The sequence below is a fragment of the Patella vulgata genome, chromosome 6 (assembly GCF_932274485.2).
Source record: "Patella vulgata chromosome 6, xgPatVulg1.2, whole genome shotgun sequence".
NCBI classification, from domain to species: domain Eukaryota; kingdom Metazoa; phylum Mollusca; class Gastropoda; family Patellidae; genus Patella; species Patella vulgata.
The window spans coordinates 33,544,562-33,572,221 of record NC_065884.2 but is presented as its reverse complement, the minus strand read 5'-3'; the positions used below and the strand labels follow the sequence as shown (position 1 = coordinate 33,572,221).

The window sequence follows — 27,660 nt, the reverse complement described above, 5'->3', positions numbered from 1 at the left end:
CCCTTTGGCTTTAGTGTAGAACGTGCTGGTTTTGAAATTGCGTTGTCTGGAAATTTGGCTGGTATTCCATACTCATTACAGTCCGCTTTCCACTGGTAAACAGTCTTTTCTCCAAGACAGAGTGTGCTCAAAAACATGGATTTGCACACTTAATATCGTTGATTATTATATTTCAAATAATATTTAAATGAACTTTGTCGTCTGCTCTCCCCCTTGGTCGTTCTTTCCTTTACCTCTCCCCTTTCAACCAATCCACATACATAGACCCTTTTCTCTTCCCAATTCATATTCCAAAAACCCTTGAAAAACCCCTCTCTTGATTCTTCACTTATTTCATTACATTTCCGTCCAAGTTTCTCGCACCTGTCTGTACACTCCCTTGGTCTCAGTTTTCTTTCTTCTCTGTCAATTTTAAATTTATACTGTCAATCTACTTCAGTTAATCCTTTATACTTCTTTCCTTCCATCCTTAAACGCTTGTTAACCTTTTTCTTCCAGTAAAAACTCTTATCATCTAAAGTACGTCTCTTCTCGCCGGTTCCTACATGTATATCATCACTGTTTCCATCTTCATCTTCTTCTGTGCCAGAGTCAGGTTGCCAATCCGGATCTTTCACGGAGTCATCAAGATCCATTTCTTCTATTAGTCCATCCCTGTTTACCATTGGTTGTTTAATAATTATATCCGGCTCAATATACACATCAGTAAGATCAGTTTCAGGATTTCTCTTGTGGCATTGTTTAATATTTTGTGTACTACATGTACTAGTACTCGGTTTGGAGACAACTTTATCATTTGCAGAATAATCTAACTCTATGGTTGCTGTTTCCTTTTCGGGCGGTGCTTCAATTATGCTGGTTATAATTGAGTCTATACCAATATCTCCTATATCAGATATACTAATTTCACCAATATCCTCTTCGACCACAATATCTTCTAAACTAACAATGGTTTGAGCATTATCATCGGATACCAGAGGTGATGTTTTGAAAGAATTTTCAATAATGTTTGATCCAGAATTTTCAATAATGTTTGATCCAGAATTTTCATCTAAATGGGCTGGTTTGTTGTGGTTGTTGGTTATGTTCTGTTGTTTACCATTTCTGTCTATATTACCTTCATGTGATTTATTAGCTATTGGTGGTCTTTCTAAAGACAAACCTATGTTGTTGGAATTGGCATCAGCAAGTTTAAGAATCATTTTCCCCCGAGACAATGGTAGTAAAGGCCGTTGAGACATCTCTAAAATCTTCTTTTCATTCTGAAATGTAAATATTAAATTACGTCAAAATATCGTATGTCGTAAAATATTTTTCCAAATGTTTTATTCCAAAATGTCGTATCTCAAATTTGGAAGTGTTGGCGAATATATAATAGACACTGTAATAGTTTAATTAAAATATAAAAGGCCTTAATGTACTACGTTGTTGTTTATTTGTCAATGTGGGAATAAAATGACTAATTTTCTAGGCAATATTAGCTGAGCTGACAAATTATCTACATTACATACCTAAAATTAACTCCAATTGCTACTAAATCACATCTAGGTAACTTAATTATATATAAAATATTAATATTACTTCTTGTTGTTGATTTATAGAGGTTAAATATCATAAAAACTTACCGTATCAAACAAATGCAGGCTTCTATTGACGTCGTTTCAACGTGGTCTTGAGATACGAAGTTTTGACGAAAATATTTTTTGTCCAATCGAAATACTATTGACGTCGTTTCAACGTGGTCTTGAGATACGAGGTTTTGACGAAAATATTTTTTGTCCAATCGAAATACGACAATTAGTCACAAGCTAAAAATAAGCATTTCTAATTGGTTTAGAGGTCCGAGGTTTTGAAAGGTCATGTATCAATGAAATGTGAATGTAATAAGCCCCAAAAAAGTTTTTGGCTAAATCCGAGATACGAGGTTTTGGAAGCGCAGCGACGATATGTTCATTTTTTAACAATTTTCCGCGGGAGCAAATTGCCTATTTTGTGGGTGTTTTGGGGACATGAATAAAATAAGAAGGAATGGAGATACATAAGTGAAATTATGTGAATTTTTAAAATTACATACTTCTAATCTGTCATATATTATCAGAAATGAAATGAAATGAACTGAAATGGGGTTGAACGTCCTACTCCTAAACTGGGCTAATGAAGACAGGAATATACCATGCAGTGTGCTAGGAGGGAAATTTGTCCGGGCAGCGGCACTACGGCCTACTCTTATATCGAATTCCAACTGCCAAGGGATCTTTTACGTACACGCCAATATGTACACAGGGCCTCGGTTTTTCATCTCATCCAAATCGACTAGACAGAGCAGGAAAGGGGTTCACTTTTGAAAAATATTCCTCAGTAGCAAATTGCCCATTTTGGCCGTTATTACGACATAAATAAAATATGAAGGAATTGAGATATTGAAGTGAAATTTTGTTTACAAGTAAATGTGATTGTGAATTTTTAAAATCACATATCTTTACTCTTGTATATTCCTTAATATTTGGTTGCAAATGATTACCACATTTTAAGTACGATACCAGTAAGCATTTTAGCATATACTTATAACACATGTACTATAAAATATTATGGATTGTGTAATTTTAGGGAAATATTAAAGAATTTGGGTGGCTGCCATAGCAACTACATAATTTAAAAAATAACATAATTGTTGTTGTACTCAGCATTCGTTGCTTTCATGTAGGCCTACATGTTACAAGAAGAATTCTACTTTGACATTATTTTCTACTCAGAAGATAACAAAATTGACCAATAAAAAGTTATTTTTGTTGTGCATAATTCTCTAAAAGTAGGCTATCGATAGGCTACAGTTAAGGCCTATATAAATGGAAGCTACATTATGTGGTCAAAGATAATGCAATGATTTTGACAGAAAGAATTGTTTTGTTTTTACTTCACTTTTGAATTTTCATTATTCATTTTAATCCGTATGACTCTTCTTCCATATTATTTTGTATATTTTCATGAATGTGAATTTTCAAATTAAGCCTTACGTTTGTCGGTAACTTCATATGTTTAACTGGCCAATAAATATAGAGCCCCTATAATTAGGTGTTAAATATATACTGAGCGCCATGGAAAACGCATCACTTTTTTTTCCCAAATATTTTATTACTAGGTGGTTTTGTATGTATAATATTATGCAATACTATGAACTATTGTTTCACACAATGCTCCCAAACGAAAAAATATTGACCCGTGTGCACAAAATAAAATTGCACGAGATGCACATGAAAAACCCAATATTCATGTGCAGCATTGTATGTGAGCCCTTTAAAAGCATGTTTTAATGTGCAGTACATGAACTGTGAAACGTCAATCTGTCCTAATTTGTTGTTGGACGTGTGAAGGAATCGAGCTAGAGATGCCGAGACTTACTGAAAATCAACCGAATGAAGCCATTGGAATGTCCCGGGCTGGCATGTCTACACGTGCTATTGCCAGACACTTCAATTGTCATCAGTCCACTATTGTAAGGTTGGTGGAACGTGTTAGAGTTACTGGATCAACACGTGACCGTCAACGTCCTGGTCCTCAACGCGTTACAACCCAGGCTCAAGACCGCTACATCCGGGTCACTCATCTGCGTGACAGATTCCGCCCAGCGACTCGAACAGGTGCAGCAGTTGTCGGAAGATAAGGACCAGTAAGTGCCAACACCGTAAGACGTCGTCTAAAAGAAGTAGGACTCCATGCATGACGACCTTATGTTGGAGCTATCCTAAGGGATCATCACCGTCAGTGGCATTTGATATGGGCTCAAGGACACCAGACATGGAGAAGAGTAGACTGGCAAAGTGTGCTCTTCAGTGATGAGAGTCGATTTCATCTTTATCACGCTGATGGTCGTCAACGTGTGTTGAGACGTCTTGGGGAAGGTCTTGCAGACTGTTGCGTCTTCGAAACGAACCGATGGGGTGGGGGAAGTGTAATGGTGTGGGAAGGCTTCACCGCCCTACACATTTGCAGGGGTCACTTTAATGCTGTAGCCTACCGTGATGATGGCCCGTGGAGGACACATGCGCTACTGACATCTGTGTCGTACTTTTGGTTTTGACCCCTCTGACTTTGTACCCTTGATTACAGATTAAACATCCATAAGTGTACAAATGTGTTGTTATTGATGTGTTCCCATCTGAATATTGTTCACAATAAGAAGCAAAATAAATAACATATGTTTACAGGATCATTTTGTTATACGAAAAACTAAGTGATGCGTTTTCCATGGCACTCAGTAATTCCCAAAAATACAAAGAATTAAAATTATAATAATTAGTATGACAACTGTTATAATATAATGCTAAATTATTTAATAAAATTATTAAAATGTTTTGAGACAATTGGGTTACGTATCGACATGACTGACCTAATTCTAATGTCGGTTCCATCATCTCAACCTCAAACGAAAAATCCACAATCTGAGCCATTTTTTAAACTATTCTTAGCTTGCGTTAATTCTTTTGTTGTTCCAGCTTTATTTCGGTATAATTCCCTTTTAAGTGGATAGAAATCGTATGTATTATCTGTAAGTTGTCTTCCCTCAAAAGTCATTTTTGGTGTTTTTTGCGATGTCATATTAAATTTCATAGCAAAACTATCAAAAATGTAGATGTAAATTCATGAAATACAACTTTAAGGCTATTTATGTTTCAATTTTCACATTTTTGTAACAATTACTCTGATTTCCCCAGCAACTCCAAAATACATAGGTTTTCTCAAATATTCTATTTTGTCAAAGAGAGAGAAATGGGGTTTAACGTCCACTCGACACAAACTTGGTCATTTCGAGACTAACATATGGTTTTTAATTTTATTTACATAATTCGCTTGTGCATAGGGGTCTTTAGCAGTGGGAGGAAACCGGAGGACCCGGAGGAAACCCATGAGGTTGGACAGGCGACCCTACTCCTTGCCACGTACAACCGGGGATTTCTATTTTGTCAAAGTGATTTTGGTTAATTTTTTCATCAAAAATTGTCTTGTCCATATTATATCTGAAATATTAAACCTGGTTGTTATGCATTTTAAAATCAGTAGATATCAAGTAAGATTAAAAAGAAAAAAAAGAGCAAAAATATTTATATGCCTTCTCTCAAGAGCAGGATATATATATGTTCATTTTTGAACAATTTTCCGCGGTAGCAAATTGCCTATTTTGGGGACATTAATAAAATAAGAAGGAATGGAGATACATAAGTGAAATTATGTGAACATGTCAAAAAGTTTGTGAATTTTTAAAATTACATACTTCTAATCCGTCATATATTATCAAAAATGAAATGAAATGAACTGAAACGGGGTTTAACGTCCTACTCCTAAACTGGGCTAATGAAGACGGGAATATGCCATGCAGTGCGCTAGGAGGGAAATTTTATCTGGGCAGCGGCACTATGGCCTACTCTTATATCGAATTCCAACTGCCAAGGGATCTTTTACGTACGCGCCAATATGTACACAGGGCCTCGTTTGTTCATCCCATCCAAATCGACTAGACAGCTGTCCTTGTCCTGCATCACTGACAAGGGGAAACCACGCCAGAAAATCTGGATAAACTTTCTCGGCCAATGCAGGGATCGAACACCAAACCTCCAGGCTAGCGAGCCAGCATCTTACCCACTTAGCCACGTGATCCCCCTAACCCTGTCATAGCAACAAAAATGGAAAACAATGCAATTTTCAACTGTTTTCAATCCTATATACCATAACCCAAAAGGTGATCTCTACATTTTAAAGTAAGCAATTTAAAATATTTGGAACCCATGCAATATCAAATTATATGGATTGTGAAAGTTTGAGAAAAATATGAAGGAGTTTGAGTTGTTACCATAGCAACCACATTTATTTTTTTCCAAAAAGCATTATTTTCCAATATAATTGTATTATCTTAAAATCAGAAGCTATCAGGCAAGATTTTAAAAAATAAATAAAATCAAAATATTTTTATGTCTCAAGAGCAGGAAAGGGGTTCACTTTTGAAAAATATTCCTCAGTACCAAATTGCCCATTTTGGCCGTTTTTACGACATAAATAAAATATGAAGGAATTGAGATATTGAAGTGAAATTTTGTTTACAAGTAAATGTGATTGTGAATTTTTAAAATCACATATCTTTACTCTTGTATATTACTTAATATTTGGTTGCAAATGATAAATTTAAAAATAACATAACTGTTGTTGTACTCAGCATTCGTTGCTTTCATGTAGGCCTACATGTTCCAGGAGGATTCTACTTTGACATTATTTTCTACTCAGAAGATAACAAAATTGACCAATAAAAAGTTATTTTTGTTGTGCATAATTCTCTAAAAGTAGGCTATCGATAGGCTACAGTTAAGGCCTATATAAATGGAAGCTACATTATGTGGTCAAAGATAATGCAATGATTTTGACAGAAAGAATTGTTTTGTTTTTTCTTCACTTTTGAATTTTCATTATTCATTTTAATCCGTATGACTCTTTTTCCATATTATTTTGTATATTTTCATGAATGTGAATTTTCAAATTAAGCCTTCAAGGCCTTACGTTTGTCGGTAACTTCATTTGTTTAACTGGCCAATAAATATAGAGCCCCTATAATTATGTGTTAAATATATACTAAGCGCCATGGAAAACACATCACTTTTTTTTCCCAAATATTTTATTACTAGGTGGTTTTGTATGTATACAATGCTCCCAAACGCAAAAATTATCGACCCGTGTGCACAAAATAAAATTGCACGAGATGCACATGAAAAACCCAATATTCACGTGCAGCATTGTATGTGAGCCCTTTAAAAGCATGTTTTAATGTGCAGTACATGAACTGTGAAACGTCAATCTGTCCTAATTTGTTGTTGGACGTGTGAAGGAATCGAGCTAGAGATGCCGAGACTTACTGAAAATCAACCGAATGAAGCCATTGGAATGTCCCGGGCTGGCATGTCTACACGTGCTATTGCCAGACACTTCAATTGTCATCAGTCCACTATTGTAAGGTTGGTGGAACGTGTTAGAGTTACTGGATCAACACGTGACCGTCAACGTCCTGGTCCACAACGCGTTACAACCCAGGCTCAAGACTGCTATATCCGGGTCACTCATCTGCGTGACAGATTCCGCCCAGCGACTCGAACAGGTGCAGCAGTCGTCGGAAGATAAGGACCAGGAAGTGCCAACACCGTAAGATGTAGTCTAAGAGAAGTAGGACTCCGTGCATGACGACCTTATGTTGGAGCTATCCTCAGGGATCATCACCGTCAGTGGCGTTTGATATGGGCTCAAGGACACCAGACATGGAGAAGAGTAGACTGGCAAAGTGTGCTCTTCGGTGATGAGAGTCGATTTCATCTTTATCACGCTGATGGCCGTCAACGTGTGTGGAGACGTCTTGGGGAAGGTCTTGCAGACTGTTGCGTCTTTGAAACGAATCGATGGGGTAGGGGAAGGGTAATGGTGTGGGGAGGCTTCACATTTCATCACCGCACCGCCCTACACATTTGCAGGGGTTGCGTTAATGCTGTAGCCTACCGTGATGATGGCCCGTGGAGGCCACACGAGCTACTGACATCTGTGTCGTACTTTTGGTTTTGACCCCTCTGACTTTGTACCCTTGATTACAGATTAAACATACATAAGTGTACAAATGTGTTGTTATTGATGTGTTCCCATCTGAATATTGTTCACAATAAGAAGCAAAATAAATAACATATGTTTACAGGATCATTTTGTTATACGAAAAACTAAGTGATGCGTTTTCCATGGCACTCAGTATTTCCCAAAAATACAAATAATTAAAATTATAATAATTAGTATGACAACTGTTATAATATAATGCTAAATTATTTAATAAAATTATTAAAATGTTTTGAGACAATTGTTGTTCCAGCTTTATTTAGGTATAATTCCCTTTTAAGTGGATAGAAATCGTATGTATTATCTGTAAGTTGTCTTCCCTCACAGCTGCGGAATGTAATAATGGCAGTAGCGGATTATCAGTGAGGCTGATGAGGCTTCAGCCTCAGGCCCAAAGATTTTGTAAAAAAAATTTTTTTTAGACTTGTCTGATACGATTAAAAACGAAATTAATTAGGCCCACGCCATTTTAAATAGGCCCTATTGTTTGGAGATCTGATCTTATTTTTTAAATGTAGGCCTACAATGTACGTTAAATCCTTGTAAGTTTTCGGTTATGTCTTGCTTAATATATTGTATCCACGTGACATCATTTATGGGCATATAAAGTTACATTACCAATATCAAACGACTTTGGCTTAAGCGTGAAAATAAAATGGAATTAACTATTTTTAGGCAAGTTCTTTATTATGAAGTAAGCGTTATGTTATATCATAACGCTTACTTCATAAATGAATATTAAGTTGCATTTCGACGAGATTTATTCGTCCACAAAATGTCACGTTGTATACCATTTTCAAGTGCTCAGCGGCAGCACTTAACATGCTCTGAATTTAATAGCATCGGAACAGCAATAAAACAAACTTTCGATCGGTCGGAGGTGGAATCTTGACGAATTGCCTCATAAAAAGTGAGCATGAATTGTTTTTTCAACTTGAAAAATATACATCGTATTTTTAAATGCCAACATTCTAACCCGACCGATCAAAAGGTAGTTCAATTATCTTTCTAATGGTATCAAAATGTAAAAAAATATATTAATAAGAACTGCCGACGAGCACTTGAGATAGGGTACCCCCCGTTTCAAAACGTGACAATTTTTTTTACCGTAATGTCAAAACACACAAAATTGACGTTTTTCAACTTAAGTTTATGAAATTAATATTATGATCAGGTTCATAAAAAATATATCATACAAAACAACAAGAAATTGGCTTTCAAAATATTTCAAAAGATTAAATAGCGACTATGTCACGTTAAGTTTAAAAAAGGTTACAAATTGGGAAAAAAACCACTTTCTTCCAACGCGAGTTGTGACACCTACTTTCAGTCAATTTCTCACCCCTGTTAATTAACACACCGTATGTACAGATTTTAGCCTCTTCGTATTAGATTTGTTGCGATAATTAGATTTGTTGCGATATTGGTACAAATTTACCAATGTAGTCAGAAATCTATACCCTATTTGCACAAATATCACCTTTGATACTTCCCAGTGTAAGTCGATTCAAAATCAGTCTCAAAGTAAGTTATCCATTTGTAATATATGTCTATTCCATCTGAATTTTGATAATTATTTAAAATATTAAAGATCATAAATATCCGTACACATCTGATCAAACTATAATTAAAAGAAGTATACACAGTGAAAAGAAAAATGTGGTTATTACTCCGTTCTTTAATAAAACACACCGACACTTCCTTTGTATATAATCTGTTAGTCTGATATTTATAGATATTAATTAGGTGAAACATAAATTGGGGCTGAGGTTCTTTTAAAACTCGAATCTTGTAATTAAGTAGATAACATCTGTTTGTTTTTCTTGTCTCGATTGTCCACTTGAAAGATTTCCACTATTTTTTGTCATCTCTTCGAGTCTTATTCTACTTGTGGGCATATAAAAATGGGCAAAAATATTTTAATAAAATTATAGCACATACACATCTTTCTTCTAAAAAGACTATAAAGTAAAACTACAAGTGTAAGCTTACCATTCATCCCATAATATTCTATCACAGAGACCAGAAGATGAGGCTTTTTGGGGTGATGTAGAAACATCGGGGGCTAGTCTTTTATTACCATGAAACAAACTAAATATTACTTGATATTCCTCATATTTAGGATTAATCCTGAAAACAATAAATTGTTGCATGATACAATTGATTACTTACCCACCAGTGGGTAACATCATAACAATGTTTAACTTTCAAGCACATAAAACTAATCAAACATCACCAAAAGTATATTTTCTAGTCAAAATAACTTAATTATGTTAAATCACATGTTTAGTCTGTTACTCCAGAATGTGAATAAAACAAGACAATAGTGAGGCTGAAGTCAATCCCTAAATAAATAGATGGCACATATATTAAGAACGCATCTGCCAGAAGACCATACAAAAATTGAAACCAGCGGCTGCCAGGCAGGATACGCCCACAGTTTGCAAGAGATGGATAGAGAACAAGCTAAAAACAAACAGGATTTTTTGTACAATCAAGGGTCATAATCCAGAAAGTTATGGTCTGAAATGCGCCATAATTCATGAAGTTACTATCCGATATGCGTGAATATCGAAAGGAACCAAGATCTTTGGTTTATAAAATAACATTTCATGTTTCAACAAAATCGGATTAAAAACTGTGACCTCTATAGGGTCCACAACCTTGATATACCATATTTTTACGCTATTTGAGAACGAGGGGCGGCCATTTCGTCTGTCAGTTTTAGGCCAATTTCCATTGTAGGTAATTGGAGGCCTTTACAAGACAGTTCCATACAGATCAGATTATAATTTTTGCCGTTTGAGGGTTCACAAGATTCTACAAACTGAAACAAGGGTCTCAACTCTGGAAGTGATCAACAGAAATTGTTGAAATTTGACAGGCATTTTCGTTTTACTAATTTAAATAATGCATATAAATTTCATACAGTTCACAACCGCCATAACTCTAGAAATTATTGACGGAAATTGCTGAAATTCAATAGACCTCTGTTTTACAAATTTAAATGATGCATATAAATTTCATACATATCGGATGATAACTTTCATCAATCGAGCATTAACATGGTTGAACAAGCCAACAGTGAGGCTGACATCCATCGCCGAAATCCCAAAATAAATTACTTATCTCTGCTTAACCTAACCAGAAAATGCTCATCTTCGAACTCCATCAAGGCACTCCCCTAATAAACACCTACACTAAGTTTGAACATTCTAGCTCAATTATAAGGAGAGTTATTGTGTTCCAAAGTCTCGGCCAATAAAATTGTTTATTGCTCTGCTTACCCTGAGCAGAAAATGCCCATTATCGACCTTAGTCAAGGTAATGATGTAATGAAACTATACACCAAGTTTCATCACTCTCACTTCATAAGAACTAAAGTTATTGTATCCCAAAGCATGAATCAATCAAATTGCATATTTTTGCTTACCCTAGGCAGAAAATACTCATCTTCGAACACCATCAAGGCATTGACCTAATAAACACCTTCACCAAGTTTGAACATTCTAGTTCAATTAGAAAGAGAGTTATTGTGTCCCAAAAAGTGTGACAGACAGACGTACGGACGGACGAACCCATTTTAATAGTCTCCGGCTTTCTTCAAAAGACGTGGGACCACAAAGTAAGACAAGGGCCATAACTCTAGAAGTAATAAATGGAAATTGCTGAAATTCAATAGGATTCTTTTCTTTACTAATTTAAATGACGCATGTAAATTTCATACAGATTGGCAGATAACTTTTGATGTTAGAGCGTTCACAAGGTTCAATAAAGTAAAACAAGGGCCATAACTCTAAACGTAATAAACGGAAATTGGTGAAATTCAACAGCATTCTTCATTTCACTAATTTAAATAATGCATATAAATTTCATACAGATCGGATGATAACTGTTGTCAGTCATTAGAGCATTCACAATGTTCAACAAAGTGAAAAAAGAGCCATAACTCTAGACGTAATAAACGGAAATTATTGAAATTAAATAGGCTTCTTCATCTCACTAATGTCAACAACATATATCAATTTTAAAACAACTGGATGATAACTTTTGGCATTGGAGCGTTCACAAGAAATTGTGGACAATGGACAGACGGACCCACAGGTCGACGGCAATATACGTCCATATTTCCATATAGGCGTATAAAAAGCATAACATCGATATAATTCATCCGCACGTTAACATATTGCTTCACGCCTCTTGGCTACCACTAACTGAAACATATAACTCATGAAAGATTTGGTAATCTGGAAATGTCCCATAAAATATTCAATGCTTTATAAAATGATCTGCTACATTTACGGAATAAGTAAAGATGTTACCTATTGGTCCACAAAGGAGGTAACCTGTGAGCTGTAGCAACATGGACTAGAAAATTATCTGTTAGGCTTGTTATCTCTAAATGGTCTGAAAAATAAAATAACATAATGAATAATTATGCTTAAAAAGAAAGGAATAGTTCTTATAATTATTCGCAACTCATGAAGAGTTATCTAAACCTTCATGCGTTATGCAAAAACTAAATTTGCTTAATAAAGCAGATCTTTTTTCTGGATTCAAATGTTATATAAATTTTTATTTTACATTTATTTACGTGACAAGCCCACAACCAAATCTCTATGTCATCAGGTAACTGGGATATTAAGTTGATTAGAACATCTGTTCCATTTAATCGTTTAACGTTAAAATGGAAAATCCAGACTTTGTTTTAAATCGTAGCAATGACAATCGAGACTATACTATTTTTGTCAAAACTTTAAACATTCATAACTTCCCTCAGAATAATGTAATTTGACTGAAATTTTCAATTTACCGGTATCCATTTCCATTATCTATTTTCAAACTCTAAAAAAAAGTCAGTTGTTTATCTAAATCTTACATAATCATCTTTCAAAAGTATCACAAGATTAAGGTATTTCAATCTGTTGTTTTAGGTACCAGTAGCCAAAATTCATTTCAAGGCATTCCATATCAAATGGGTCAATTTTCAGAAATTTGGGAAGTCGACCCACTCGAAAAAAATCTTGCAAAAATATAAGTTATTGTACATGTAACCAGCGGCTGCCAGGCAGGATACGCCCACATTTTCTAGAGATGGAAAAAGAGTAAGCTAAAAAGAAAGTAATTTTTCCTACAATCAAGGGCCATAACTCATGAAGTTACAATTCGATATGCGCAAATATCAAAATTAACCAAGATCTTTGGGTTATAAACATATATTTCAAGTTTCATCAAAATCGGACTAAAATTGTGACCTCTACAGGGTCCACAACCTTGATATACCATATTTTTACACCATTCGCGTACAAGTGGCGGCCATTTTGTCTGACAGTTTTGGTTTGATTTTCAGGACATTTGAACTCAACCTTTATTACGGTGTAACGGTGATATAATCAAACGTTTTTTTAAATCGGATAATTGTGACCTCTAGAGGAAGCACAAGCTAAAAAAAGTGATTTTTCGTATAATCAGGGGCCATAATTCAGGAAGTTACGATCCGATATGCAACAATATCGAAAGGAACCAAGATCTTTAGGTTATAAACAAGCATTTCAAGTTTCATCAAAACCAAATTAAAATTGTAACCTCTACAGGGTCCACAACCTTGATATACCATATTTTTACACTATTCGCATACTAACGGCAGTCATTTTGTCAGGCAATTTTGGTCCTTACGACGTAACGGCGATTAATCAAACGTTTTTTTAAATCGGATAATAATTGTGACTTCCAGAAGGACCACAAGCTAAACCAGCGGCTGCCAGGCAGGATACACCCACATTTTCAAGAGATGGATAGAGAACAAGCTAAAAAGAAAGTGATTTTTCCTACAATCAAGGGCCATAATTCAGGAAATTACAATTCGATATGCGCAAACATCGAAAGGAACCGAGATCTTTGTGTTATAAACTTACAAATAAAAATTGTGACCTCTGTAGGGTCTACAACCTTGATATACCATATTTTTAGGCTATTTGAGAACGAAGGGCGGCCATTTTTGTCTGTCAGTTTTGGATCGATTTTCACGAAATTCGAACTCAGCCGTCCTTAGGGTGCAACAGTGAAATAATAATACGTTTTTTTAAATCGGATAAAAATTATGACCTCTATAGGGTCCACAAGCTAAAAATGCGATTTTTCGTACAATCAGGGGCCATAATTCAGGAAGTTACGGTCCAATATGCGCAAATATCGAAAGGAACTGAGATCTTTGGGTTATAAACTTACATTTCAAGTTTCAACAAAATCGGATAAAAACTGTGACCTCTATAGTGTCCACAACCTTGATATACCATATTTTTACGTTATATGAGAACGAACGGGGCCATTTTGTCTATCAATTTTGTGCCGATTTTTATGAAATTCAAACTCAGCCGTCCTTAGGGTATAATGGTGATATAACAATACGGTTTTTTAAATCAGATAAAACTTATGACCTCTATAGGGTCCACAAGCTAAAAACGCGATTTTTCAGGAAGTAACGGTCCGATATGCGCTAATATCGAAAGGAACCAAGATCTTTGAATTATAAACTTACATTTCAAGTTTCAACAAAATCGGATAAAAATTCTGACCTCTATAGTGTCCACAACCTTGATATACCATATTTTTACGCTATTTGAGAACGAACGGGGCCATTTTGTCTATCAATTTTGTGCCGATTTTCATGAAATTCAAACTCAGCCGTCCTTAGGGTGTAATGGTGATATAACAATACGGTTTTTTAAATCAGATAAAACTTATGACCTCTATAGGGTCCACAAGCTAAAAACGTGATTTTTCAGGAAGTAACGGTCCGATAGGCGCTAATATCGAAAGGAACCAAGATCTTTGAATTATAAACTTACATTTCAAGTTTCAACAAAATCGGATAAAAATTGTGACCTCTATTGGGTCCACAACCTTGATATACCATATTTTTACGGTGTTTGAGAACGAACGGCGGCCATTTTGTCTGTCAATTTTGGGCCGATTTTCATGAAATTCAAACTCAGCAGTCCTTAGGGTGTAATGGTGATATAACAATACGGTTTTTTAAATCAGATAAAACTTATGACCTCTATAGGGTCCACAAGCTAAAAACGTGATTTTTCAGGAAGTAACGGTCCGATATGCGCTAATATCAAAAGGAACCAAGATCTTTGAATTATAAACTTACATTTCAAGTTTCAACAAAATCGGATAAAAATTGTGACCTCTATAGGGTCCACAACCTTGATATACCATATTTTTACGCTATTTGAGAACGAACGGTGGCCATTTTGTCTGTCAATTTTGGGCCGATTTTCACGAAATTCGAACTCAGCCATCCTTAGGGTGTAACGGTGATATAAGAATACAGTTTTTTAAATCGGATAAAAATTATGACCTCTATAGGGTCCACAAGCTAAAAACGCGATTTTTCGTACAATCAGGGGCCATATGCGCATATATCGAAAGGAACAAAGATCTTTGGGTTTATATAAACATGCATGTCAAGTTTCATCAAAATCAGATTAAAATTGGGATCTATACAGGGTCTACAACCTTGATATACCATATTTCGTACAATCAGGGGCCATAATCCATGAAGTTATGGTCCGATACATGCCAATATCGAACGGAACCGAGATCTGAGGGAGATAAAGGTATATTTCAAGTTTCGTTGAAATCAGATAAAAATTGTGACCTGTAGACTGTCCACAAACAAATTGTGGACGGACGGACAAACAGGGGCGACAACAATATATGTCCACATGAAAATGTGGGCGTATAAAAAGGGGATTTTTCGGATAATCAGGGGCCATAATTCAGGAAGTTACGTTGTTTACTTCTGGCACAGAAATATAAGTAAATTAAAAAAGTACAATCATGGGCCATAATTCAGGAAGTTATGATTCGATATGCGCAAATATCGAAAGGAACCAAGATCTTTGGGTTATAAACATGCATGTCAAGTTTCATGAAAATCAGATTAAAATTGTGATCTATACAGGGTCTACAACCTTGATATACCATATTTTTTCACTATTCGCGTACAAGCGGCGGCCATTTTGTCCGACAGTTTTGTTCCGATTTTCACGAAATTCGAACTCGATCTTCCTTACGGTGTAACAGTGATATAATCAAACGTTTTTTTAAATTGGATACTAATTGTGACCTCCAGAGGGACCACAAGCTAAAAATAGGAGATTTTGCGGACAATCAGGAGCCATAATTAAGGAATTTAAGATCTGATATGCACAAATATCGAAAGGAACCAAGATATTTGGGTTATAAACATGCATTTCAAGTTTCATCAAAGTCAGATTAAAATTGTGACCTCTACAAGGTTTACAAAATTGATATACCATATTTTTATACTATTCGTGTACGAGCGGCGGCCATTTTGTCCGGCAGTTTTGGTCCAATTTTCACAAAATTCGAAATCAGCCTATATTATGGTGTTACAGTGATATATTCAAACGATTTTTAAAATCAGATAATAACTGTGACCTTCAGAGGTACCACAAGCTTAAAAAGGCGATTTTTCATATAATCAGGGGCCATAATTCAGGAAGTTACGATCCGATATGCAACAATATCGAAAGGAACCAAGATCTTTAGGTTATAAACAAGCATTTCAAGTTTCATCAAAACCGAATTAAAATTGTGACCTCTACAGGGTCCACAACCTTGATATACCATATTTTTACTCGCATACAAACAGCAGCCATTTTGTCTGGCAATTTTGGTCCTTATGGTGTAACGGTGATTAATCAAACGTTTTTTTAAATCGGATAATAATTGTGACTTCCAGAGGGACCACAAGCTAAACCAGCGGCTGCCAGGTAGGATAAACCCACATTTTCGAGAGATGGATAGAGAACAAGCTAAAAAAGAAAGTGATTTTTCCTACAATCAAGGGCCATAATTCAGGAAATTACGATTCGATATGCGCAAACATCGAAAGGAACCAAGATCTTTGTGTTATAAACTTACAAATAAAAATTGTGACCTCTATAGGGTCCACAACCTTGATATACCATATTTTTAGGCTATTTGAAAACGAAGGGAGGCCATTTTGTCTGTCAGTTTTGGGCTGATTTTCACGAAATTCGAACTCAGCCGTCCTTAGGGTGCAACGGTGATATAATAATACGTTTTTTTAAATCTGATAAAAATTATGACCTCTATAGGGTCCACAAGATAATAATTGTGACCTTCAGAGGGACCAGAAGCGAAAACAAGATGACTAGTCATCAACATCCCGCGCCCTTGCACTTGTTTGGAAGAAATAAGGAAAAGTAACTTGTTTATGCTATTGGTAATCAATATAAAAATGTATCAGATTTCACAAACAGTGTCACTGGTCCTAATATTGTGGCCCTGTTTAGTAGATATTGCTCTCTATTTCTGAAAACTAATGACTGATTGCTATTTACTAGAAGATTTGAGATAATTTATGACATTAAGCTCTGGTTTTAAAAATTAGACATGACTACATAGAAAATAGAGATATTTTGCAAGTGGAGGGAACTGGAGCTTTAGACAAATCTCATATTCTGACGCATGGAATATCAATTCACAGAAATTCATACTCTGATCACAGTAGGTCGACAAGGCAGGGTCGCTACTCCCTGTAAGGTTTGCACAACAACCTTTGCCTACCTCAATCAGCTGCTGTATGTTAAACAATAAACTTATACATCAGAAAATAAAATACTATAATAGGTTAATGTTTGTACAAAGTTTCAAAAAGATTTCTTGAACACATTATAAAATATGCTCCAGAAACAAAATCAGGACGGAAGGCTGGATATCAGAAAATAAAATAATGGGTAAAATTATTTTAAAGGTATCTTGAACAGCCAAATTATCAAATCTGAGAAATTCAAAATAAGTGCCAGGAATATTTCTTGAACGATTTATGAGATATGCTCTGGAAACAAAATTGTACACCAAAAACTAAGTCAAATTTGTTTCCATTGAAACACACAAAATATCAATTCCAGAAATTCCTAAATAGCGAAAGACACAACTACTGTAATGAGTAGATGTCTGTACAAAGTTTCAAAAAGATATATTGAATGGTTTATGAGATATGCTCCGGAAACAAAATTATACACAAAAAACTAAGTCAATTTTGTTTCCATGGAAACACAAAAAATATTAATCCCAGAAATTCCTAAATAGCAAAAAGCACAACTACTGTAATAGGTTGAAGTGTATGCAAAGTTTTGGAAAGATATCTTGAACAGTTTTTGAGATATGCTCCGGAAACAAAATTGTACACCAAAAACTAAGTCAAATTTGTTTCCATGGAAACACAAAAAATATAAATCCCAGAAATTCCTAAATAGCAAAAGGCACAACAACTGTAATAGGTTGATGTGTGTACAAAGTTTCAGAAAGATATCTTGAACGGTTTATGAGATATGCTCCGGAAACAAAATTACCGTATTTTTCGGTGTATAAGGCGCATGCGTAGATAAGGCGCAGGGCGACTTTGGCAGAGGTGTTTCAGGAAAAACAAGCCAACAGTGAGGCTGATGTCCCCCGCCGAAATAGGAAAATAATTAGAGGACACATATAAATTTATCACAAATTATCTTTTACAAAGTATTGAACAATCAAACAGTATATCTTTACTTATAGTCTAACAATCAAAGTAGGAGAGTTATTGTTTTCCAAAGTCTCGACCAATCAAATTGCGTATCGCTCTGCTTACCCTGAGCAGAAAATGCTCATTATCAAACTTAGTCAAGGTATTACTGTAATGAAACTATACACCAAGTTTCATCAATCTCACTTAATTAGAACTAAAGTTATCGTGTCCCAAAGCATCAACCAATCAAATTGCTTATCTCTGCTTACCCTAAGCGGAAAATGCTCATCTTCGAACTCCATCAAGGCATTGACCTAATCAACACATACACCAAGTTTGAACATTCTAGCCCAATTAGGAAGAGAGTTATCGTGTCCCAAAGCATCAACCAATCAAATTGCTTATCTCTGCTTACCCTAAGCGGAAAATGCTCATCTTCGAACTCCATCAAGGCATTGACCTAATAAACACATACACCAAGTTTGAACATTCTAGCTCAATTAGGAAGAGAGTTATTGTGTCCCAAAAAGTGTGACGGACAGACAGACGGACGGACAGACGGACAGACAGACGGACAGACAGACGGACGAACCCATTTTAATAGTCCCCTGCTTTCTTCGAAAGGCGGGGGACAAAAAAATATGCGTGGTTTAGGCGCACCATTTCCCAGTGCGTGTGAAACTCGTGCCATAGCATATGTGACTCAAATCCACCTGCGATCTCCAGTAACTAGGTCAAACTCTATTGTTTACAGTTATAATAATTACCGATATTTAGCCGTATCAAGCTTTATATAATTATATTTCTTTATGAAATAAATTGCTTTTGTTACATTTGTTTATATTAATTATAACACGCAATTGCATTATTGCATAACTTTCAGCTGTAATTCTGTTGCTCGTACGGTAGTGAAATTGTCATTCAAGTCCCGCCCACAACAAACATGGCCGTCTATTACATCGTGTTAAATTCGTGAGTAATTGTCTGTGATAAATGAATCGGTTTTGATGATAAACAAATTAAATAATCACTGAATCCATGTTGAATGAAAACCGTCGGTAACTTAAAACGGTTACTAAAAGACAGTCTTGCTCAAAGAAAACACCCCGATGTATATAAAACACCAGTGAACATTCCATCAGTACGAAAATTAGGTGCAGGAATTGCCAGGGTGAGCACATGGCAAATTCTAGAGACTGCCCAAAAATCGTCCTGGCGAGCCGGGCATTAAAAATCAAAGCAAAAGAGGGGATCGGCTACCGGGAAGCGGAGGTAAAGGTGAAAGGTCAGATCGAACTCGAGACGAAGAAGGCGGTATAGCCAAAAAAGCCACGAAGGCACAGGAAGAAAAGAGGGCAGCCCCCTGCCCCTAAAACGGCACCGCCTCCGGGATTAGCAGCCCCGGCCCCTGCCCTGACCCCCCGGTCAGAGCAGGAAAAAATACCGGCATCTTCACCTTCACTACCTGCCCTGAAAACAGGACAGGCTCCACTGGCTCCCCCGGTGACCGCCAAAGTACCCAAAGCTGTGGGAGGATTCGTTCCCCAGTTTAGAAACGAAAAAGGCTTTGTTATCCACGAAAGGCAGCACCGACAATAACGACCTAGTTGCTGCCTTGTCTCAAACCATGGCAAAGTATGTTCAGAACCTTACCCAAGGCCCGAAAAAGTCCGTGAGTAGGAATACCCCACTCAAGCGCAAAATGACATCTGAGGATGAGGGCGACTCCGATTCGGCCAAATCCCCAGAAGTCAGCACACCCAGAAAAGCACTACGACACCGGAGTCGGAGTACGAACGATGTGGAGCGATCGGAACTGGCCCGAAAGCGGTTCCAAATGACGGTGACGTCATCCCCCAAGGGGGTCCTCCCATCAGGCAAACCTCAACATGTTGAGGCTATTGTCAATATTCAGGGTGAGGACTGCTAATTTAGACTGTTGGAGTCACCGAGTGTATCTCTCCGGCTCTTAAATGGAGGGTAAGCTTACGGTACTTCAACTTAATCTAAATGGCATTCGGGCCAGGGCGACCGAACTACGTCACCATCTTGGCAAAGGGTCCTATGACGTCTTGTGTTTACAAGAAACGAAACTAGGTCCGAATAACGGCGACGTAAATTTCCTGGGTACACATGTCTAAGGTCAGATCGACCTGGCGTCACTAAAGGCGGAGAAGGTGGTCTAGCTATGTACATTAGAGTAGGCGTGGCTCACGAGGAGCTACCGCTCAATGTAACGGAGTTGGAAGGACAGGGCGCAGTAATCCATATGGCAGACGGCTCTAGATTAGCAGTGATAAATATCTACTCACCCCCACAAAGGGTAGTAGATAACGGATTTCAGAACCTGTACGATCAAATCAAATACAATCGTATTTTGATTTGCGGGGATTTCAATGCGCACCACGCTCTGTGGGGCTCATCGAAAACTGATCGTAGAGGCAGTGTTCTGCACAGCTTTATCGAAGACAACGGACTCTGCGTCCTGAATGACGGCAGCCCAACCTACTTTAGGCCGGGCTGCAACCCATCTCATCTAGACTTAACGTTGGCATCCTCACCCATTGCAAGTTACTGCGACTGGACCACAAGGTGTGACGAAACGCTTGGCAGTGATCATATGGCGATAACGATCACTCTTAGCAAGTCGCCACATCGGGACGATACAGCTGGATAATGTCTAAGGCAAACTGGGGAATCTTCAATCTACTCTGTCGTGAGTGGAGGGAAGAGGAACTGGTTACGGAGGATACTGAAAAGTATGCCACGAACGTAACTAGTGCTATAATAGAGGCAGCTACGGCCTCTATCCCCATGTCAAGCTCCAAATCTGTTAAGCCTCGAAAACCTTGGTGGTCCGATTCTTGTCAAGTCGCAGTACGAGAACGTCGTAGATGCCTTCGCAAGTGCCAACGCCACCTCTCTCAGGCCACGTGGTCCGCATACCTAAAAGCAAAGTATGCGGCAAGAGACGTCATAAAACAGTGTCAAACCCAATATTGGCATGCCTACTGTGAGTCCCTGAATGCAAATTCAAACTCTAAAGAGGTGTGGCAGAAGATTAATGCTATGAATGGAAAGACTAGGACGGCTTGCCCACCGACTCTCTGTTACAAAGCAGAAATGGCCCAGAACTGCGCAGAAAAGGCCGAACTTCTTGCTAAAACATTTGCTATGGCGAGTAGCAATAACAACCTTACGCCCGAATTTAGCAACAAGAAAAAAGACTTCGATCCGCAAAAAGAAAAGTTTAAGCCGAAAGGCGGAGAACTTGTTGGACGCTCAGATCTGAACGCCCCTTTTTCCCTGAGAGAATACGAGAAAGCACTGTCTTCTAAAAAAGACAGCGCCTCGGGGCCGGACGGGGTCAAGTACTCTATGCTAAAAAATCTGCCCGAAAATGCTTCGAAAATCGTCCTTGACCTCTTAAACCTCTCTTGGCGGAAAAGTGAGATACCCTGTCTGTGGCGTACGGCTACGGTGGTTGCAATCCCTAAGGTGGGAAAAAACCCAAAGGAAACGGAGTCTTATCGCCCGGTAAGCCTCACGTCTACGCTTTGCAAAACTCTTGAAACCCTGGTGAACGATAGGTTAACATACTACCTAGAGAGTAACCAGCTGCTAGACAAGAACCAGAGCGGCTTCCGCCGAGGCCGCTCGACATTCGATCACATTGCCAGACTTCAGCATGCCATGGTGACAGCCACGAGAGGCGGATCCTACCTCTGTGTCATCTTTGTTGATCTGTCAAAGGCCTTCGATCTTGTCTGGACAGAAGGACTGTTACACAAACTGTCCTTGGTAGGCGTGCATGGTAACATGTACAACTGGATCAAGAGTTTTGTCTTAGACAGACAAATCAGGGTTACAATCGGCAAATACCTCAGTAAAGAGACCGGACTGGATAACGGAACTCCCCAGGGTTCCGTTATAAGCCCAACATTGTTCAATATTATGGTGAATGATATCAAAGAATATCTCGGAAAAGATATTTCGCTTGCTACGTTTGCGGACGATAGCACCCTATGGACCAAGGGTAGTCTATATTCGCAGGTTCAGAAACGCATGCAAGGAGCCTTGGACGGGTTCACCTCTTGGGCAAATGATTGGGGATTTCAGATCTCGTCACCGAAAACTGTAGGTATGCTAGTATGCAGGGATCCCGAGGTTTCCCGGATGTCCCTGCAGCTCAATGGTCAGTACATAGAATTCAAAGACGAAACCAAGTTCCTTGGTGTAATCTTTGATAGGAAAAGACATGGAGACCGCACATCAAATATGTAGTAACACGTACTCAGCGCATCCTGAACCTTATGAGGAAAATAACGGGACGTGAATGGGGAGCAAGCCGAGTTGCCCTCATGATGATCTACCGTTCTCTAATACGTCCTGTATTAGATTACGGCTGCATGGCTTTCTTAAATGCAAGACCCGTTACACTAAGCAAGTTGGACACGATACAATACAAAGTCGTTACTACAGGATGTTGGCGACCTCCCTCTGTCACTCCGAAGGAAGAAGCTGACCCTGGGGCATTGGGCCAAACTAAGCTGATTGGGTGAAAGGTGTCCAGCCTTTAACGAAATCTCGAGGTTCAAAAGAGTCGGGGACCCCACCAAAAAGTGATACGGCCAGACTAACTCAGACAGATGTGGTCCGACTGGATGGCAGGCGATGAACATTCGTATACGAAAGGGGGCGCCAGACGATAACCCGAATTAAACGTTATATGCACTTGGATACTAGAGGCGTGGAAGTCGATCAATCCAGAAATCATTATTAAATCCTTTAAGAAATGCTGCATATCAAATGCTATGGATGGGACAGAAGATGACATGTTATGGGATGAAATGGTAGAAAAGGAGCCAGCAAATAAAAGAAGAAAGGTGGTGGAAGAAGATGACGACGACAACACTCAAGATGACATCGACATTACACAGACGAAAAAGTACCAGGACTTGAAGATGCCAACATTCTTCGTATTTTTGAGGAAGAGGACGAAGAAGAAGAATTTAATGGTTTTATCAAAGCAGATATCAATATAAAATAACTTTAAAATAAAACAAAAAGTGATATCTCAAATCTATACCGTGTCTAAAACTGTGCCGTGCTATAAACCGAAGAAGCTGTATGTTTTGTTTTTCTTATATCCATATTTTATTATATCCATACTGTGCCTATAACTATGCTGTGCTATACTGGTGAACCTGTTTGTTTTTATTATATGTTTTTATTATACTTGTGTTAATTTTTTATGTCATTAAAATATATTTTAGTCGATGGCTTAAATTTGTTCTGTTCTTCGATATATTCTGCCAGTTTAACTGTAATCCCGCCCATTAACGCTGTCATTGTAACAGACAATACTCATAGCCTATGGTATAATGAGCGTGTGCTCAATGGAAATTACCCTTCTAATAGCCAATGAAAACTCTTTATCTGTCGTAAGCCCCGCCTTTTCGTCAACTTGACTGATATCACCGTTGACGACACACTGTTTGGATTGCCGACAGTGGCTAACTGTACCGGTAAACGGATTAGCAGAAATATATGTCATCAAATACGCAGGAATAATAGAAATATTAACGAGAATTTTGCAGATATTGTTAGCACTGTCGTTTATGACTAACGGTATACGGAAAAGCCGGAATAATAGAAATATGACTAACGGTATACGGAAAAGCCGATACCGTATCTTAAATGGCCGCCATATTTATTCCACGAAAAATGACGACATCGGAATGTCGGAATAGCAGAAAAATATGTCATCTAATTATTTACGATATCTTTGCAGATATTTTAATAACACTAAACCGCTATTGACCCATATTGTTGCCACTGTCGTCTATGACTAACGGTATACGGGATTTCGGTATGGGAAATGGCCGCCATCTTTATTGCTGTTGTCGATATGATCAACTTCAGACCTCGATGTTGACACACAGAAAAGCCAAGATTTGCTCCCCTTCTAGAAAATAAAATACCTGGTAAAAAAATTGCGCCTTATACACCGAAAAATACGGTATACACTAAAAACTAAGTAAAATTTGTTTCCATGGAAACACACAAAATATCAATCCTAGAAATTCCTAAATAGCAAAAGGCACAACTACTGTAATTGGTAGATGTCTGTACAAAGTTTCAAAACGATATCTTGAATGGTTTATGAGATATGCTCCGGAAACAAAATTATACACCAACCAGCGGCTGCCAGGCAGGATACGCCCACATTTTCGAGAGATGGATAGAAAACAAGCTAAAACGAAAGTGATTTTTTGTACAATCAAGGGCCATAATTCAGGAAATTACAATTCGATATGCGCAAATATTGAAAGGAACCAAGATCTGTGAGCTATAATCTTACATTTCAAGTTTCAACAAAATCGGATAAAAATTGTGACCTCTATAGGGTCCACAACTTTGATATACCATATTTTTACGCAATTTGAGAACGAGGGGCAGCCATTTTCACGAAATTCAAACTCAGTCGTCCTTAGGGTGTAACGGTGATATAATAATATGATTTTTTAAATCGGATAATAATTATGACCTCTATAATGTCCACAAGCTAAAAACGTGATTTTTCGTACAATCAGGGGCCATTATTCAGGAATATCGAAAGGAACCGAGATCTTTGGGTTATAAACTTACATTTCAAGTTTCAACAAAATCGGATAAAAATTGTGACCTCTATAGGGTCCACAACCTTGATATACCATATTTTTAAGCTATTTGAGAACGAACGGCGGCCATTTTGTCTGTCAGTTTTGGGCCGATTTTCACGAAATTAAAAATCAGCCGTCCTTATGGTGTAACGGTGATATATTAACAGGTTTTTTTAAATCGGATAAAAATTATGACCTCTATAGGGTCCACATCCTTGATATACCATATTTTTACGCTATTTGAGAACGAACGACGGCCATTTTGTCTGTCAGTTTTGGGCTGATTTTCACGAAATTCAAACTCAACCGTCCTTAGGGTTTAACGGTATTATAATAATACGTTTTTTTAAATCGGATAAAAATTATGACCTCTATAGGGACCACAAGTCAAAAATGCGATTTTTCGTACAATCAGGGCCCATAATTCAGGAAGTTACAATCCGATATGCGCGAATATAGAAATCGGATCAAAATTGTGACCTCTAGAGTGTCCACAAGCTAAAAACGCGATTTTTCGTACAATCAGGGGCTATAATCCGTGAAGTTATGGTCTGATACATGCCAATATCGAAAGGAACCGAGATCTCAGGGAGATAAAGCTATATTTCAAGTTTCGTTGAAATTATATAAAAATTGTGACCTGTAGAGTGTCCACAAACAAATTGTGGACAGACAGACGGACGGACAGACAAACTGGGGCGACGACAATATACATCCACATGAAAATATGGGCGTATAAAAAGGGGATTTTTCGGATAATCAGGGGCCATAATTCAGGAAGTTACGTTGTTTACTTCTGGCACAGAAATATAAGTAATGGGGGATTATGTAAATAAGTCTGGTTTATGCACTGACACAAACTCGTTCACATGTCATGACCTATGCCACGTGACCTCATCTGCCTCTTTTTCGAATCTGCCTCTTTCTAGAAAACAGCGCGTAGGCTAAGTCATGCTATATGTATTCGGCAAGAAATATTTCAAGCTTACGTGCCTTTACTATCAATAGCACCCAATTCCAACCGGGTCGGGTGGAATCGCATTCAAGAGATGTCGACGGCGTCTTTTTTATCTACAGTTTGCTGTCGGTACTTTTTCGCCTGACGAATTCTGCAAGTATTGCCGCGACTGCGAGAAACATGGCGACAGGAACGAGGTCCCGTTCAGCAACTTCGTCTTCTAGTTCTGTTTTGCCTTTAAGCGGCGACAACAGTTTTTGGTCTACAGCAAGATACAGAGATAGATCTAGGTCACCTGGAATCAGTTCAAGGTCACGTGCTAGCACCGGAAGAGCTCGCCAAACCATAACAAATATGACCGACACTAGCATTAGCAACAATGCGTTTCACGAGGGAAGTTTTACGAATTCAGTGGACCTAGTTTACAATCGAAACAGCCAAAGTGCCATCACAGACGTAGTGAAGACTCTAAGTGACGTTTTACATAAATTCAAACAATCTGTGGATAGTCAAACTCAAAGTGCTTATCGTTCCATTGATGTTGAGAAATCTCACAATAATGATCATGCAGACCATCTGGATAACACCGGTACTTCATCAATAATTACTCCTACTCCTGGTAGATGTACTAATACTATGCCAGATAGGAGGAATGCTGCCGATTTAGAATATATTGATATGGTTTCACCAGAAATACAAGATTGTCAGGGGTGAGAACATTAACCTTAATTTACTTTTGATCCCTCACTATTATCTGCCTACTAGTGAGAAGGATCAAAAGTTAGACAAAAGACTTACAAGAAATTTGTCAATTGGAGAATTTATAATTGCTTTTAATCGGTATAAGCGTATTATGTGTTCCCCGGATGCATTCCCACATAGGAATTCTGAGTTAGATTTGTACTTGTCACACATCATAGAAACCTACAATATCTGGCCAGACAAGTTCTATGAATACCACAAGTTATTTACTATCAAATGTGCCAATGCACTTATGCAACACAACATTTTGATAAATTGGGCTTCAGGAGATCCTGATCTGTTAAGAAGATTTGTAGCAGGGGCACATGTTAACTCATGTAATATATGTCAATCAACTTCACATGCAACACATATGTGCTCCCTGAAAACTGAATTACATGGACATAGTTATGTTCAACAGAGAAACTTTCCATATAGACGCTTACAGTTACATGTACCTCAAGTGGTTTCAGGGCTTTCTTCAAGTGACAAGTACAATCGTCCCATCAAGTTGAAGGACGGAAGACAAATTTGTAATAATCATAATAACCAAGGTTGTAAACAGGAAAATTGTAACAGAGAACATTGTTGCTATCATTGCCTAAGCAATAGTCACATACTAAGTTCATGTCCAACTAGAGAGAAATTTATTGAAAATTAGACCAAAAGACAAGATAAAAAATTTTGATAGTTCGAATTTAAAGCGAGCACACCTGTCAATATACAAAGACTTGAATTTGAATTAGCAAATCATCCTGATAGACAATTTGTTAATTATTTATGTTCAGGATTAAGGAACGGTTTCGATACATTAGTTAAAGACTCTGTTTCAGATACATTTGAATGTAAAAATTTAAAGTCAGCTAGAGATAATCCTCAAATAGTTGATGAGCTTATTAAATCAGAAGTTGAAAAGGGTTTTATTAAAGGTCCTTTTTCCCACTTACCTTTTGATCATTATAGGGTCAGTCCCTTAGGCCTGGTAACCGGGAAATATTCAGGAAAGAAACGTTTGATTCTTGATTTGTCTTCACCTCACGAAGGGAGCAATGTTGATAGCATAAATGACTTGATAGAGAAAGAATTGTGCTCTTTGA

The 27,660-nt window shown here is 37.5% G+C and overlaps 1 protein-coding gene across 2 annotated transcripts in view; it reads right to left on the bottom strand.

Moving 5' to 3' along the window:
- The window catches only part of LOC126825420 (phosphatidylinositol 4-phosphate 3-kinase C2 domain-containing subunit alpha), a 684,289-nt gene that overhangs the window by 392,101 nt on the left and 264,528 nt on the right, over window positions 1-27,660 (bottom strand). For both annotated transcript variants that reach the window (XR_008788423.1, XM_056101571.1), the window contains exons 12-13: window positions 11,955-12,039; window positions 9,625-9,762 (exon numbers count right to left, since the gene is read on the bottom strand). The gene's annotated coding sequence lies outside the window, so the exon portion shown is untranslated. The remainder of the gene's footprint in view (window positions 1-9,624; window positions 9,763-11,954; window positions 12,040-27,660) is intronic.